This window comes from Vanessa cardui, chromosome Z (assembly GCF_905220365.1).
Source record: "Vanessa cardui chromosome Z, ilVanCard2.1, whole genome shotgun sequence".
In the NCBI taxonomy this organism is placed as follows: Eukaryota; Metazoa; Arthropoda; class Insecta; order Lepidoptera; family Nymphalidae; genus Vanessa; species Vanessa cardui.
In genome coordinates this window covers 4,861,994-4,878,278 of record NC_061154.1, presented here as the reverse complement: position 1 = coordinate 4,878,278, position 16,285 = coordinate 4,861,994, and positions in this window count along the sequence as shown.

Here is a 16,285-nt window from a genome sequence, read left to right as displayed (position 1 = left end):
GTAAATTCCCACTGCTGGGCTAAAGGCCTCCTCTCCCTTTAAGGAGAAGGTTTGGAACATATTCCACCACGCTGTTCTAATGCAGGTTGGTGGAATACAAGTGTGGCAGAATTTCTATGAAATTTGTCACATGCAAGTTTCCTTAAGATGTTTTCCTTCACCGCTGAGCACGAGATGAATTATAAAGACAAATTAAGCACATGAATCAGCGGTGCTTACCAGGGTTTGAACCCGCAATCATCGGTTAAGATGCACGCATTCTAACCACTGGGCCATCTCTGCTCTCTTATTACGGTATATTTGTTATTATATATTGCTGTGACAGATCTCGTTGTGGTCATGTACGTGTGTGTTCGTATTTGGTTCATATAATCCTTATTATTCTGTGAAACGTAAATAATTTAATATGAATGTAAAATTAAATGTCATTGTCAATTAAATTGCACTTATTTATTCATTGAGGTATTAGAATATTAGTTGTTTGAATGTACTTGTTTCTAAATTAATACATAGTTTAATTTCATAAAAGCATATTTATGCGTTAATTTGGCTAATATATAATATAATTTAAAAAAAACAATTAAATACTTACTACAGTAAGTATATTTTGCTTATTAATAAGACCGACAATTGAGAAAGGAGTTGGGGAGACGAGTCTTATCCCCAATGTGCGCAAATAGATGTTTCACCTAAACATACGATGAGTTTCGTTCTAATATTTTTAAATTAAGGTAACTTAATCGCAAACCAATAAAATATTATATTAAAATTATATAAACTTACAACGACAAGACATCTAATATTAACTGACGCCCTTAAGGTCAGATTGGCATAATGTAATAAAATAATCAAATGACAAATATAAAATAGTTAATTAAAATTCTTATTTTCATCTATACACGCGTGTAATTAAAGGACATATCACAATCGGTAAATGTTCATAAAATCAGAGCCAGAACAGGTCAAGGTCGAAAATAATGATGGCGCTTCATTTCGAAGAAAATTACACAATTTGAGCAAGAGCGTATTAAATAAGGCGCTTGCCATCAACTATTTACTCGCTACGTATCTAAGAAGCTACGAGCTACGTATATACGTAGCTACGAGCTACGTAAACGTTTATTACACACTACATCACTGAAGAGTAAAAGATTCCAATGGTATGAAAAACCCGGATTACTGAATCGAAATAATTTATTCCCAGATAAGTGGTCTAAGCTTGGAATTTCTCTATTCAACTTGTACAATTTTACCCGTCATGACCGACAAAGCGGTCACGATGTGAACCGCCTTCTTCTTCAATAATTTTTAAAGTTTAAAAGTAGCGAGTCTCAAGAAAATCTTTAAGGCAATATATAATGTTTTAGCCTTATATATTTCCGAGAATAACGAATACGCACGAGCAAGAATATCAACAATATAATATTAAAAATAAATATTATTTTAATGAAACGAAGAAAGAAACGTAACAATTTATACCGTAGCTTGTGAAAATATATTTGTAGAGATACAAAAAGTACGGATTGCTTTTATTGTATTGCTGCCTTTGAATTTCGTACGCTTCGTTTCCCGATTTAATCCGAGTGGATACCTCATTTAGGTATTGACGTAGCGGACACGCTGTGTGATATAATTATACTACATAAAAAGTATAAATAACATCGATAGTTATAATACTGTTTATTTATTTTATAGCCGGCAGACGGTCTATTATTATTTACTACCGTATTGAAAAGAATTTTTAGATCTTTTCCATAACGCAAATCGAATTATATTCGTTGGTTACTTTCGGCCGGTTTCTCTCAGAATCGAGGTGTTTGTTTCCGAACCACATATTTTGTAAACAATAAACACGTTACATGTTACAGATTCCAGCACCGATCATGAGATTAATTCAGTATGAAATGTTATGAATTCCAAAGACCATGAAAATTCTCTAATGCTTGACTAGGTTCAAATTTATGTCTCCCAAACCCAAGAGTTCTAACAACCGGACCAGATCACCTCCCACCGAAACATATTGGCGTTATGCTTTTTTGCTATATATTAACAACTGTTCTAATTTGCTAACTTCGAATAACTTCAGAACAATACTTACTACATCATTATCAATTTGTCACGGACTGAAAATTAAAAGAGAATTTAAATTATACCATCGCAAAACTTTTTATTTGTGAATGAATTAAAAATGTAATTTTGAATTATTATTTTTTCGGAAATATATTAAATTTTTATTGACGATGGATATCCATGACTGATTGAACGGGCCGGGGGATTGAGTTTTAACTATTGATACGTGTTGTTCCCCACCGTGCTCTGCTCATAGTTCGAAGTGTTCATCATCAATAATTAGATGATAATATGTTCATAAATACATACATATGTGGCCAATTTTAAATTCGTTTTAGTTCAAGTATTGGAAGATGGAGAAGATATTATCATTTTAATTTGTCTGTCATAAATCATGTAACTCGATGTTATCTATTGCATTTAGAACATGTTATGAATACTTATTATTAATCAAGTCATAGCTAGCATAAGTGGCACTCTCGTACTAATTACCTGAATGCAAGACATAGGGGGATTTGTTGTTTTATTCTGAAATTGAATTATACTAAATTTTGTATAAATATAAATGTATTTTGACTGTACATTTATGAATACTAGTGGAACACAAAAATAGGGTAAGTTACAATTCACTGTTACATAATAAAATCCCATTATACATAAAACGTCATTACAAATAAGATAGTAAAAGGAAGTCACAACAGTGAAATTATTGTTTGTATAAGAAATAATTTTACATGTTATCAATCATATAATATAACTATGAAAGGTAAGGCGAAATACAATTTTTAGACCAAAATCTTACATACCTATTTCATAAACTATAGAAGAAATATTATGATATAAAAGTAGGCACTCTGTATTTCAACACTTTCGTAGTCCGGTGGGACGGCAATATGACGCGACCTGAGAGGTATCCCAGGACCAACGGCTTCCAACGCGAGGAAACGGAGTGAAAAAGGAGTATAATATAATGAGAAAACTTATCCGTTATGCAATGAAAATATAAATCGAAACTCTTTATTCAATAGAACTTTGCTTTTTTTTAAAAAAAAATACAACTTTTAGTACCTGGGGAATAGGATTGACTCGAATGCTGCGACGCCATCGTGCCCACTCTCCGCCATCGTTCTTCGATCTCTTGTATTGGCATAATTGTTATTATATTATACCTTGTTGCTATATACTATTTTAATAATAAGAAAAATATAGTTATTTTATAAACGAACCATATATTTTTTAAATTATTATATCTACGCCATTTTATGTAAGAACCTCATTGGTACCCCCATTTATTTTTTGAGAAGATGTTCAAAACGTGTCACAGAACACGAACGGAAATAACAAAAAAATAAACATCAAATTTATAGCATATAATTTTACCTATCCCAAGTGACGTACCACCTTAAGTCGGTGATCAATATTTCAAGTGAAATACAAAGTGAAATCTTTCTAGATCTCACTGCAGTAGAAAACGAAAACTGGTCCAATAAAATACCGCTTGTCTAAAATTGATAGGTTATAATCATATTACAGATACCGTATAATCAAGAGAATTTTCATCAACTACTAAATCACAAAATTACAAAATATTTTTGCAAAAATAACTCATCTTATAAGTTTCGTAAGCTACTCGTGTTATGTAAGTACTTTTTATATTAAAACTGACCACTAAGTTACATAAATCACAATGTGATTGCTTTCTCTATTTTTACTTTGATAAAGTGCTTCGCGGTTTTGCTGTTTATCAAAGTTAGATATTTCGTGATCGCTGAGAAAGTGAGTAAAGTTATTTTTAAAATCTTTTGGGATTAAAATAGGGTGAGATTAAAATGATTTTGACTCTTGAAGCAAAATGAAGAAACTTCCAAACATATTAATAGATTTGCAGAAAAGGTGCTAAAAATTACGGGACTAAAGAAATATATTTAACTTAATCATACGTCATATAAATACCAAAAATCTCCCGGAATATTTACCCTATGTCCAATGTTCTGAAACAGGAAATCAAGAAGAGCTTGTTGAAGAAACTGTACTGTAGTTTCTGTTCAGTAAATCGACTTGAAAAATTCTTTCTAAACCAACAATGACAATGTCGATGACTTCTACTAACAGTTTGGTACCAAAGTTTTCTGAGAAGAATTTACACACTAAATCAAGAATGCACTAGTGAATAAAATATTAAGAATATAAGGTCAGATATACATTCGAATCAAAAAGCCTACCGACAATATATTTTACAAAACTCTCAAACTTACGAGAAAACTGCATAGAACTTTATGCAGTCGAAACAAACTATATTGTAAAAGAAGTCACAAAAATGCACGGAAAGTGACTTTCAGTGAACTTTTCGAAGATGTTTTGAAAGATGAAAACGAAGCTTTGTTTCAAACGATAAAAGATACAAGTGATCTGTGTTTTTTATTTTAAGTATGAAATGTACAGAGGATGAATATCGATTAAATGTATCGCAAAAATATTCAACAAGATGGAAAGAGGTTAGAGATAAAGAAACTGCGTAAGCGTACAATGGAACGCTTTACAGCGTGACTGCCGATTCACAAGCCATAAAATTGTGTCCAATTTTGTCAACTAGTACACTGCATTATAAAACAAAGATGGTGTACAGTATACAGTCTGACCATTGTTATAAGTTTGATAAGATAATCCTCATCAAAAGCATAACGTAAAATGTATATAAATTATTGAAGAAAAATGTAATAAGTCGAAATTTTCTCATGAACTGGCTTTAGATGGGCAATTAAAAAAACCCATTATTAACCTCAGCTACAGCTATGATAGCTAAAGGACTTTAATTCCCCGCTTGCATTATTTAACCAAGTGTGGGTGCGCTATATAATTGCTTTCCCGATGCTCGGTTTGCTGAATCTACAGTTGATGGTGGATACCAGGATAATTCAACCTCACTTATATATTTTTCAAAACCAGATAAGTATATTATAGAGATGGGAAGGAGCGAAGTCCTAAGGGTTTAAGAGATGTTGATGAATATGAGAAAGGTGTCTCATAACTCCAGTATTACATTTTCCCTAAATTAATTTCCTTTTTTAAACAAATAAAAGAAATGTTTGACGATTTTTTTTTACTTTTAAAATACCATGATTATCTATTTTAAGTAAGATATGCAGGAGATAGTGACACATTATTATTTGCTCAAGTATTATTAAAGTTTTGATAAATTTAACTAATTCTAGCTGTTCTCTAACAAAATCGAACTCATTAATTTGTAAATGTCAAAGTACTGACTGTTGACTACATCATCAGTACTGATTATTATACGACCGATGCCCTTTATTACAATTATTTCAAATAAGTAATTAAAATGCATTTTGTTTTTAAAACATATTGGATTTCCAAGTAAATAATAATGATTGTACAGTGCGGCCAATTTCAACATATGAAGCTCTTATCTATAATAAATAATAATTAATAAGTTAAAGTAATTACCGAGTTATAAATGTATTATGAATGTAAGCAGTAATAATAATTCCGTAGAATTACGCATTAGTTCAAGAATGTTAAGAATACGAACTGTCATATTACTAAAAGTAATCAAGCATTCATTAAATTCAGTAATAGTAATAGTTAACATTAATTGTATGTTGACTATATAATCAGTCTTTGAAAATTCTATCTTGTGTATCTCTGTTGATAGTAGTAATAAAGTAGAAAGAATAGAATACAGTGCGATTCTGAATCATAGATTGAAGTTAGTCCTTCAAGGAATATTTTCAGTCAACAATACAAAAGAGTCCACAGTGGCGCCCGCTGCTCCCATAGCGTACAATTTTATGCACTTCAGTTTTTATAACTTCAGAAGATGATTGTCATGTAAGACAGAGCTTATGTTGTGAATTGTTGATATCTAGCGAGCAGGATTCTTTACCATTTGTATGGTCAGGAATGGCGGAATCCTGAACTGTAAGCCGTGGTATATTTTGACATGTAAGTGAATGTGTTGCCCATAATTGCCAAACTGAAGAAGCGGATAAGCAAGACATACCTAACTCATATCATTGACGCTACTGCCCGACACCGGCTTGCTTAAAATTTAGCTACGCCATTTGGAAGAGTTATACTGGTAATTTTCGATCAACAGCTTGATCAGCAGAGTATTCCTTAGATAAAAGAGGATGATTTAGAGAGTATATATGTATATGGTAGGGGCTCCCTATACGTACCATAAAGATAAACATTAGTAATTATATTTTATCACTATAATGACGACTATAAAGGAAATTAGATCTTAGATGTCATTATTCAGCAATTACCGAATATAATTACATTCGTAACAGTTTACCATTATAATTAATTTTATGGACATCAGCTTCAAATAATGATTCCATGTAATAAAATATATTTATGCTAAAGTAAAACGTTGGGAAATTAGAAGTATAATATAACAGACATATCAGTAAACATCATATATATAGTTACTAAACATTTAAGTACAAAAACCCGCTCTGCTCCAATTAACGTTTGTGGATTTTCATGACGCAGAATTTCTTTCAAGATTTTCCCATTTTTTCCTCAATATTTTCACGATATGAATTATTATAAATACAAATTAAGTACACGAATACTTAGTTGGGCGTATCGGGGTAATCATCAAAGAAGACTTTTGTATTAGCCTCTGGTTTATATGGGGCTATGTTAATAAATCGTGTAAAAATCTTTATCATAGCAGAATATCGGACGTTAGGTTTAATTAGCAAAGTATGTACTGTAGAACATGTGACGCGAAATCCAAGAGGTGTTAGTTTCTCCGGAACGGAGATAATTTATGCTCGGATTAACATGATATTATAAGTGAAGTAATTATTTAATTAATCAATATTCTCATCAGATATTCTAATATCAAACAACAGTACTCAGAATAGTTGTGTTCTAGTTTGAAGGGTGAATGAGTTAATGTAACTACAGGAACAAGCGACGTAGCATCTACTTTTCCAAGGTCGGTGGCGCATTGGGTATGTAAGGAATGCTTTATATTTCTGACAGCGTTATTATCTTTAGATTGGTAGTGATCATTTACAAAAGAAATGCATTTATTATGAACGATGTATTTTTGACTTTGCAAAGTAAAACAGATTAAGGTTTAGGTTAGGTTGTTGAACGAGTTAAACGAAGAAAAACAGTTATATTTCGTGTCCGCTTTACATACAAGTTAGTTAATATTACATACACTTTTACAATTTTTATTGTTAATGTTTTATTACAATATTTATTTTTTGTTTTGATATTTGTATAATTATGCTACAATGGTACATTCTTCGTGCGATGCATTATTTATATTTCATTAAACATAGAATCAGTGTGAGGCTCACTTTTTCAAAATATTTCACGATTACGCAAAAAGAGATTGCATATCGATGCCCGTTTGATGCGTAACCGATGATACGAAGAGGTAAGGGATAGCTCCAACATCATACTGAAAACGATTATGGAGGAGTGTGACTACCCTAAACTGAGGCACTAAGTACATACACATGTATATGTACTTAGTGCCATATATAAGCAAATTATCTTAATTAAGTAAATATCTTAATTTTATAAATCACTGTAAAGTAATATATTATAAGAAATATTGTTTCTAAAATAATGTTGATTAAACCTGAAATTAATACAACAACAATAACAGCCTGTAAATTCCCACTGCTGGACTAAAGGCCTCCTCTCCCTTTGAGGAGAAGGTTTGGAACATGTTCCAATGCGGGTGGGTGGAATACATATATGGCAGAATTTCTATGAAATTTGTCACATGCAGGTTTCCTCACGATGTTTTCCTTCACCGCTGAGCACAAGATGAAAAATAAAGACAAATTAAGCACATGATTCAGCGGTGCTTGCCTGGGTTTGAACCGCGATCATCGGTTAAGATGCACGCGTTCTAACAACTGGGCCATCTCGACTAAAAATTCGAAATTAATAGATTTATTCTAATTATTATTTGTAGAACACTGAGCTATGAATAAAATTTTACTTGTAATATAATTGTAGAGCTGAATATTATAACAACTTAAGTGACCTACTAAAAGTGTCTCCGCTGTTTTAGTAGAAAGAAAGGTTAAACGCTTTAACAGTTTGGAATTTAGTGTTATTCTGTTATCTACCAACCGTTTTACTCGTGATAGTATTTTGTTTATAATCCTTTGTTATATTATCAATAATGAGTCGTGATGATGTGTGTCTGTATAATACATAGGATAAGCAGATGGTTTTTAAAACATTGAATATACAATACAAGCTTTTCGAACTCATAGAACGCCTCGTGTCTGTGAAACATCTAATAATATAAAAAGGTAGGTAGGTCTAATATAATAATCCAATTGATTTTTCACTAGAAACTATATAATTCCTCAGTGCCAAAGTGTGTAAATTATATTCATGATATTTTATTATTAATAAATTGAACGCGTGCGAAGCCAGAGCATGTTTTGTAATATATATAAATGTCACCAAATATCAAATGTAAATAGAATAAAACTTAAAAATATCTAACCGTTTTTGACTTGGTGAATTAAAAAAATATGCTCCAGACATATAATATGTAACCTCATTTGCTAGAAGTCACGATAAATGATACATACTATTGACGTTTAAAAAAGTAATATTTTTTTCTTACGCTGGACTAGAACCTATGACTTGTGATTTACAAACGAACAAGCTAGCCGCTAGACATAGTTGGTTATTGTACGATGAATCCGCCCGGCCGCGCTGTCACGAGTAATAAGTGACTTGACGAAGCCACACGCTTGACAGCTCGGTTAGTTGAATATTTCATTCAAATGTCAAAATATTATTGTATTATAATATTATTCTAATTTAAATTAAGCAATATATATATACATAGACATTTTATTACCAATATAAGGATCATTCATAATAAATTAAAACTATTAGTCACAAATATAGTAAGTATTTAATTACACTGATTAATTAATAATAGTCATCAATATAGTTTTGTTAATATATCATATACATAAACACATATATATCACTGAATCTGCTACAAAAAATAAAGATAATTCTTAAATGTAACCGTCGATTAAAAGATGGCCGCGCCGCTACCATAGACACGACGCATCACTAGAGCACTGTTAAACTACCATTCACGCTCTTTTCCAATCTGCATAAATAAACAAGATGGATTAGCGGAGTCGAGATGGCCCAGTGGTTAGAAATCGTGCATCTTAACCGATGATTGCGGGTTCAAACCCAGGCAAGCACCGCTGATTCATGTGCTTAATATAAATTCATTTCGTACTCGGCGGTGAAGGAAAACATCGCGAGGAAACCTGCATGTGACAAATTTCATAGAAATTCTGCCACATGCGTATTCCACCAACCCGCATTGGAACAGCGTGGTGGAATATGTTCCAAACCTTCTCCTCTAAGGGAGAGGAGGCCTTTAGCCCAGCAGTGGGAATTTACAGGCTGTTGTTTTAAACAAGATAGCGCATCTGATGTGTCAGATATTAAAAATTATTGTTTATACGAAATATACCTCGAAGTAAAACTTTAATGGCACTTAGTCAAAAAAAGTCCTGATTTCTCTCTAGTTCGTTGTAAAGTAAATTAAATAGTCCAGTTTCCCGTACATATAAATCTGTGTTATTAATAAATTAAGCCTGTTTGTAAAAACAAGATTTTGCTTTTATCATGATCCAATAAATCTCGTCTGATTTTAAAAACTTATACGATTTTCGATGCACGCGTATCTATTAACGCTATCACAATTCTGCGAATGCACCAATATCGATTAGGTTATGTTTCAGTTTTATTTATTACATAGATAATATATTGAATTATAACAATTGATAAATAATAAAAAAAAACCTAACCTACATTGGCGCTTTTTTTCTGCAATGGCGTTAATAGATAAGTATCTGATTTCTGATTTTACGCGCAAACACAATATTTGCATTTAGGATCTATTTGTTTCCGTTAATATTAACAGAACGCTGAATTAATATTTCAATACGAATGTTTAAGCGCAAATAAAATGACAATGTGTTTAATATATTTGTATAAGTCGTAATTTCGGATTTATGAACTCATTATATCAATATTTGTATTGTAGGATTTATAATATGCGGAGAAAATAACATATTATTAAATAGATATATTAAGCATATAATATTGCGTATTATCCCCCAATGTTTACATAAAACAGTTACAGAGAGACCTATGTGAATTGAAAATTATATATATTTTTTAAAACCGTGTAAAAACTGCTTTACGGCTTATACTTTATTCAGGTTCAAATGTTATGTAAGTACCCTTTAAATATACTACTGCTGGGCTAAGTCCCGTTCTCCTTCTGAGGAGATGGTGTGAGCTTCTTTCTTTAGGTTGCTCTAATGATTTGTTAATATGCATCTGGTAGAATTACATTGAAGTTAGAGATATGCAGTTTATGCCGACCATCACCGCCAGGCCTGCGATGATTTATAAACACAAATTAAGTACGTTTCAATTTCCTGAATTTGGATCCGCAATCGTCAGTGAAGAAGTGTAAGTTCTAACCACTGAGCAATGGCCCAATTGTCACTACTTATATTTATAGCAAATTTCGTATTTGACAGAGAATGAATTTTTTTTAAGATTTAGATAGGTGGGCTTTATTTGGCCCACGCGGTTGTATAAGTGATCACCACCGCCTATAGACATTAGTGCTGTAGAAATTGTAACCATTCTTTACATCACCAATTTGCGTATAAACTTTTTTTTTATGGAATAGGTTGGCTAACGAGCAAATGGGCCACCATCATAGTAAGTGGTCACCATCACCCATAGACAATGACGCTGTAAGAAATATTAACTATTCCTTACATCGTCAATGCGCCACCAACCTTAGGAACTAAGATGCTATGTCCCTTGTGCCTGTAGTTACACTGGCTTACTCAACCTTCAAACCGGAACACAACAATACTGCGTACTGTTGCTAAGCGGTAGAATATATGATGAGTGGGTGATACCTACCCAGGTGGGCTTGCACAAAACCCTACCACCAGGAAAAGAGATAGAGAGCTTGAGAGCTAAGATATTATGTGCATATCACCCTTTTAAACTGGACCACGATTACATTAAGTATTTTGGCGATAAAATATGTAAAAAGTATACGGTACCTACTCAGACATGCTGCCAAAAACCCGAATTAAATCCATATATTAAGTACTAGTAAATCATCGGTCAATAGAAACGCGTTCTAACCTAAGGCCCACATGGCCTGAAAAATCACAGTCTTTTTGTTTGATTTTAATGTAGTTTTCAGTAGTAAAAATAATAATAAACGATTAAGGTTTGTACATAAATTTGTAAGTATTTTTTACACTATGACTTTGTTCTTCCAAAAACAATGTTATTGTACGCATACATGACTAAAGCTAGCCGTACATCAGAAATGCACCAAAACAAGGTACCTACCTACTAACATTCGCGAGACTCCAATAGAATAGTTCACGATAGCATGATAGCATAAATGTGTGCAGCGATATGAGATATTTTATCAACTACGAATTAGTAAAAAACGATGTGTTATGTTGTGAAAAAAGTACCTCGTATTTTAATTACTTTTATTTTTGTTTGAAAGAATTTTTTTAAGCTATTTGTCTTACCTTTGAAATAAAACAAGCATTTTAAATCAAATAAAAAAAATATCATATTATATATGATATATGGGTGCTTTTTTGGTCTGAGTGCGTCCGTTTAACTTTACTTACTTTAAAGATTTTTCCAACAATTTATAAAATAATCGTTAATTAAACATCCTAAGATAATCAACAACCTAAAAATAATAATTCTAAATCATCGGGAATTATTTTTGAACATTTAAAACAAATGTATTTTTTTATTAATTCTATTCTAACTGAGAGATATAGAATATTATACTATTCCATAAATAATAAACAATAACTAATGCTTTTATCGATCGTTTAAATTGCTAATAGGGTTTAAAAGCAAATTGATTAATTTAATTATTAATCTCTAAAATTTAACCGATATGTTCCAATGCATACAACACTTGTATATTATTAGAAAATCACTATTACGATTCCGGACAAGAAACACTAAATATTCTTATGCTATACAATGTGTGTGTAATTCAGTGTAACGTTCTTCCCTTGGAATGTTTTAACATCACTAGTAAGCTTGTGTAGAATGAAATTCTGCCCGATGTGTGTTAACGAACCCGTACTGCAGCAGCGTGGTTGGATTCAACCGCAATTAAAAGCTCTATCTCCTAAATAGGAAATGAAATCCCTTGAACAGTAATAAAACATTTAAGGAATATTTCTCAGTTTGTCTTAAACCATTTACATTGTGCACTAAAATCATTGACTATATAGAGAGTATACTCAAAAAATTTGATTGTTTTTTTTATCCATAGATATTATCATTTAAGGAATTCCAAATTTAATTTTATGTTTATTAATATATGATGTTGTAAGATTAGGAGCTTCCATTTTCCATCGATTCAATGTAAAATGATTTTCTACATTTTCCGGTAAATCATGAAAAATTTTTAGGTTGAACATCTTTTAATTTATAAGTTAACTTGAACATTTTCTAGAATTCGTTTCAAATGAAGGTTTATAAACGTACTTATATATCTTTCGAAATGTATTTAATACATCAGATATGTACACGTGGTGAGACACAAATTAGATAGCATTGTATCTACTATCCCTGTGAATATATTGTGTGGTACATTAAATTGATTTCGTCTGTTAATATATAGCGAATTTATGCTTGTTCAATAATTGGGTGCTATCTATCAAAGCCGCTATCCATTAAACACTAATGCCGATTTAAGATACTACTCAAAATATGTTTCATAGTTTATTCCAACACATCTAATTGTTTTTAAATTTACATTTAGTCTGATTTAATTAAATTGATCTGTTTTTGCTCTGAGTTCGAGAGTTAGGCTGCGATATGATAAAAACTCTTAGTAGCGCGAATCTTTGTGATTCCATTGTCTTTGTATGCGTTTGTATGTAATAAAGGATATGAAATGAAATTTTATTTGAAATCAAACAAAAAAAAGACAACGCCATTCTCTGAACCTTTCTTTTCAATTGGAAAATTATTTAAAATGAAGTATGAATTCCGATCTCTGCACTGACAGAATTTAATAATGATATTACAATACAGACCGATCTCAAACAGTTTTATTAAAAGCATTTCACTGTGTGTGCGATAAAGCTATATCAGTTATTATTTGAAAGAAATTAAAGTACATTATAATGTAAATGGTCTTTTATTGTTATGTTTTCAATGTTTATATATTTTAATGATTTCGTAATGAAAAGTAATTTTATATGTATAAATATTAGGGTTGTTACGGATGCATAATTCGGCATCCGGGGATGCGGATAGGGATGCGGATTGCAGAATTGTTTTTAAATATTTTCATTTTTAGTGACGTCATCAAGAGAGCATGTCGAATTATTACAAAACATAAAAATGCCCCAATTAAAATTTAACACTGCGTTTGGCATAAAGCAGAAAATTGTTTGAAGAAATTTGTCATTTTTTGATAGATTGGCATGCCGTTGACTGCGTATTGCGAACGAGGTTAGTAAATATAGCTATTTGACGGGTTCCGTACATGACAGCTGTCGCCGCCCACTTTAAATGTCATTATTAGTCGTTATAAAAGTCAAAGCTCTACATCCATTTGATGCGGATGAAGATAAATTAATTATTGCGAACATTCCGGATTATTCCTGATGCATAACAAAAAATATAACTGACACACGCCACCTCTACTAAACATATCTGTAATTATGTAAACGAATTATTCAGATATCTTTAAGTTATATACTATATTCTCTGAATAATACAAAATAAATAAATAATAAACCTCAGTAAGCACACAGCCCTCGGTGTTTCACATCATTCTATTAATTATAGTCATTAGCTCTTTTTGGGTCAATAATTAACCCAGATACATAAATAAGAGTTAAATATTTAGTATCTGTAAAAATGTCCCTTGCAGTACGACAGAATTATTTCCACCTTCATTCAAATTAGATATCTGTCATATCGAACTGCTTAATCTATTCTCCATCTAATCAATCAGTCAACCTACTTTATTATAAGTATGTTTTTTTTTTTTGTTATGTTATAGCAAACGAGCAGGAGGCTCACCTGATGGAAAGCGATCACCACCGCCCATGGACATCTACAACACCGGGGGCTTGTAGGTGCGTTGCCGGCCTTTAAGGAATGAGTACGCTCTTTTTTTGAAGATTCCCAAATCGTATCGGTTCAGGTTTAAAAGATCGAATGATTTGTGAAAGTAAAATAATATAGGTAATATACTTGTTCTACTATTGTACAATTATACAGATTTTGTCATAAATCGAAAGGTTCAAATGACATTTGCATCGAACGAAAAAGTGCTTTCCTTTAACACAACAAACGCTGCATTCAATTTAATAAACTTAATTTGCATTGCTCAATTTTTATTATGTATTTTTATTATATTTCCTTTTACACACATATTCTGAACTGCTGTTTATTAAATTATTGCCGATATATATAGCTGTGTTCTATCAATACTAGAATGTGTGATATAATTAAACGGATATAATAAACGCTAAATATATCAATTGCATTCTCTATATATTTGTTTGCAATGATGCAATAATATTACGTAAATTTATTTATATATTATGATAGGTGGTGGTAGGGCTTTGTGCAAGCCCGTCTGGGTAGGTACCACCTACTCATCATTTATTCTACCGCCAAATAACAGTACTCAGTATTGTTGTGTTCCGGTTTGAAGGGTGAGTAAGCCAGTGTAACTACAGGCACGAGGGACATATCATCTTAGTTCCCAAGGTTGGTGGCGCATTGACGATGTAAGGAGTAGTTAAGATTTCTTACAGCTTCATTGTCTATGGGTGATGGTGACCACTTACCATCAGGTGGCCCATATGCGTCCGCCAACCTATACCATAAAAAAAATTAATATAATGTATCAAAAGAGCTGAGAAGATATTTGTGATAAAAATTGTCAAGATTGTTTTTCTCGTATAGGATACTATTAAAAGTAATAATAAAGATACAAGGTACTCGCTTTATTCTTTGAGCATAGTGAAAGTAAAGGACTTGTTAGATAAGATTCTTGGACAAAGCCATAGATTTATTCTTGTTTGCATTTATGTAAGCTCGCGACTGCATTGTTATTGTGTGGCTAGCTTATACGGCAAATCCGGTCAGGGAGGCATCGTGATTGCAACACAATGCCTTTTTGTTAACTTACAAGCTTTTTATATGGAAATTTATCGTGTATTGAAAGTTTGGAATAATGTTTAAATAATAATATGCCTATCAGGTGTTACAATGGTGTCGACGCAGCTATCTTTCCACCCCTACTTTTACTGTTACTCCACCCTGTACAACATTTTTATGTTTCTATCGAATGGCTTACCTTATTACTCAATATACATAAATAATAGTAAAGTTACTTATGCTAATATCAAATTATTCATATTTAATGAAGATTCGCAGAAATAAACTAAAGATTCCCTTATCATTATGTTGCTTAATAAAACAATTAATAAATGTATACCTTTAAAAAGTCGACTTATAATAAACCTCTGAATCTCTCTCTTTGTTTGATATTTTTTAAATTATTCTTATTATTTTTCAATTTTTTCTTTGGACAAGTAGAATCAAATTGGAATCCTCGTACCGATTGATGGTATAAAAGAATTAGGTTATTCACATAGAACAGTGCTCGTTAACTCGTTAGCTTGTAGCTTGAGAAATGCTGGAAGGTGCTACGACGTTTTTGTAGCAGGCTACGAAAATGTCATGTCGCAAAAGAAGGCCGTAAAGCGGACATCCGCTTATGTATATACTTCATACATATGAAGATCGCCTGATCGTACCTTCTCCTTCCTTCCTTCCTCCTCCTTCATTTTGTTGGGAATAGAAGTTATTTTGTAACACAGGAACACTTTAAGCTTGATGTCCCACGTGACACCGCCCTCCCATATCATGAGGACAAAACCTATTAAAGAGCTTCATCATCGGCACATGAGACAAAAAAGGTTATTGCCATAAGCTAAGACGATCAGACTGTCATCTATGTCTAGTGACAGTAAACGTACATATAAATCCTTCATTAAAATAAAAACTATTATTTTTTTTATATGTGAATTATTGAATTACTTAT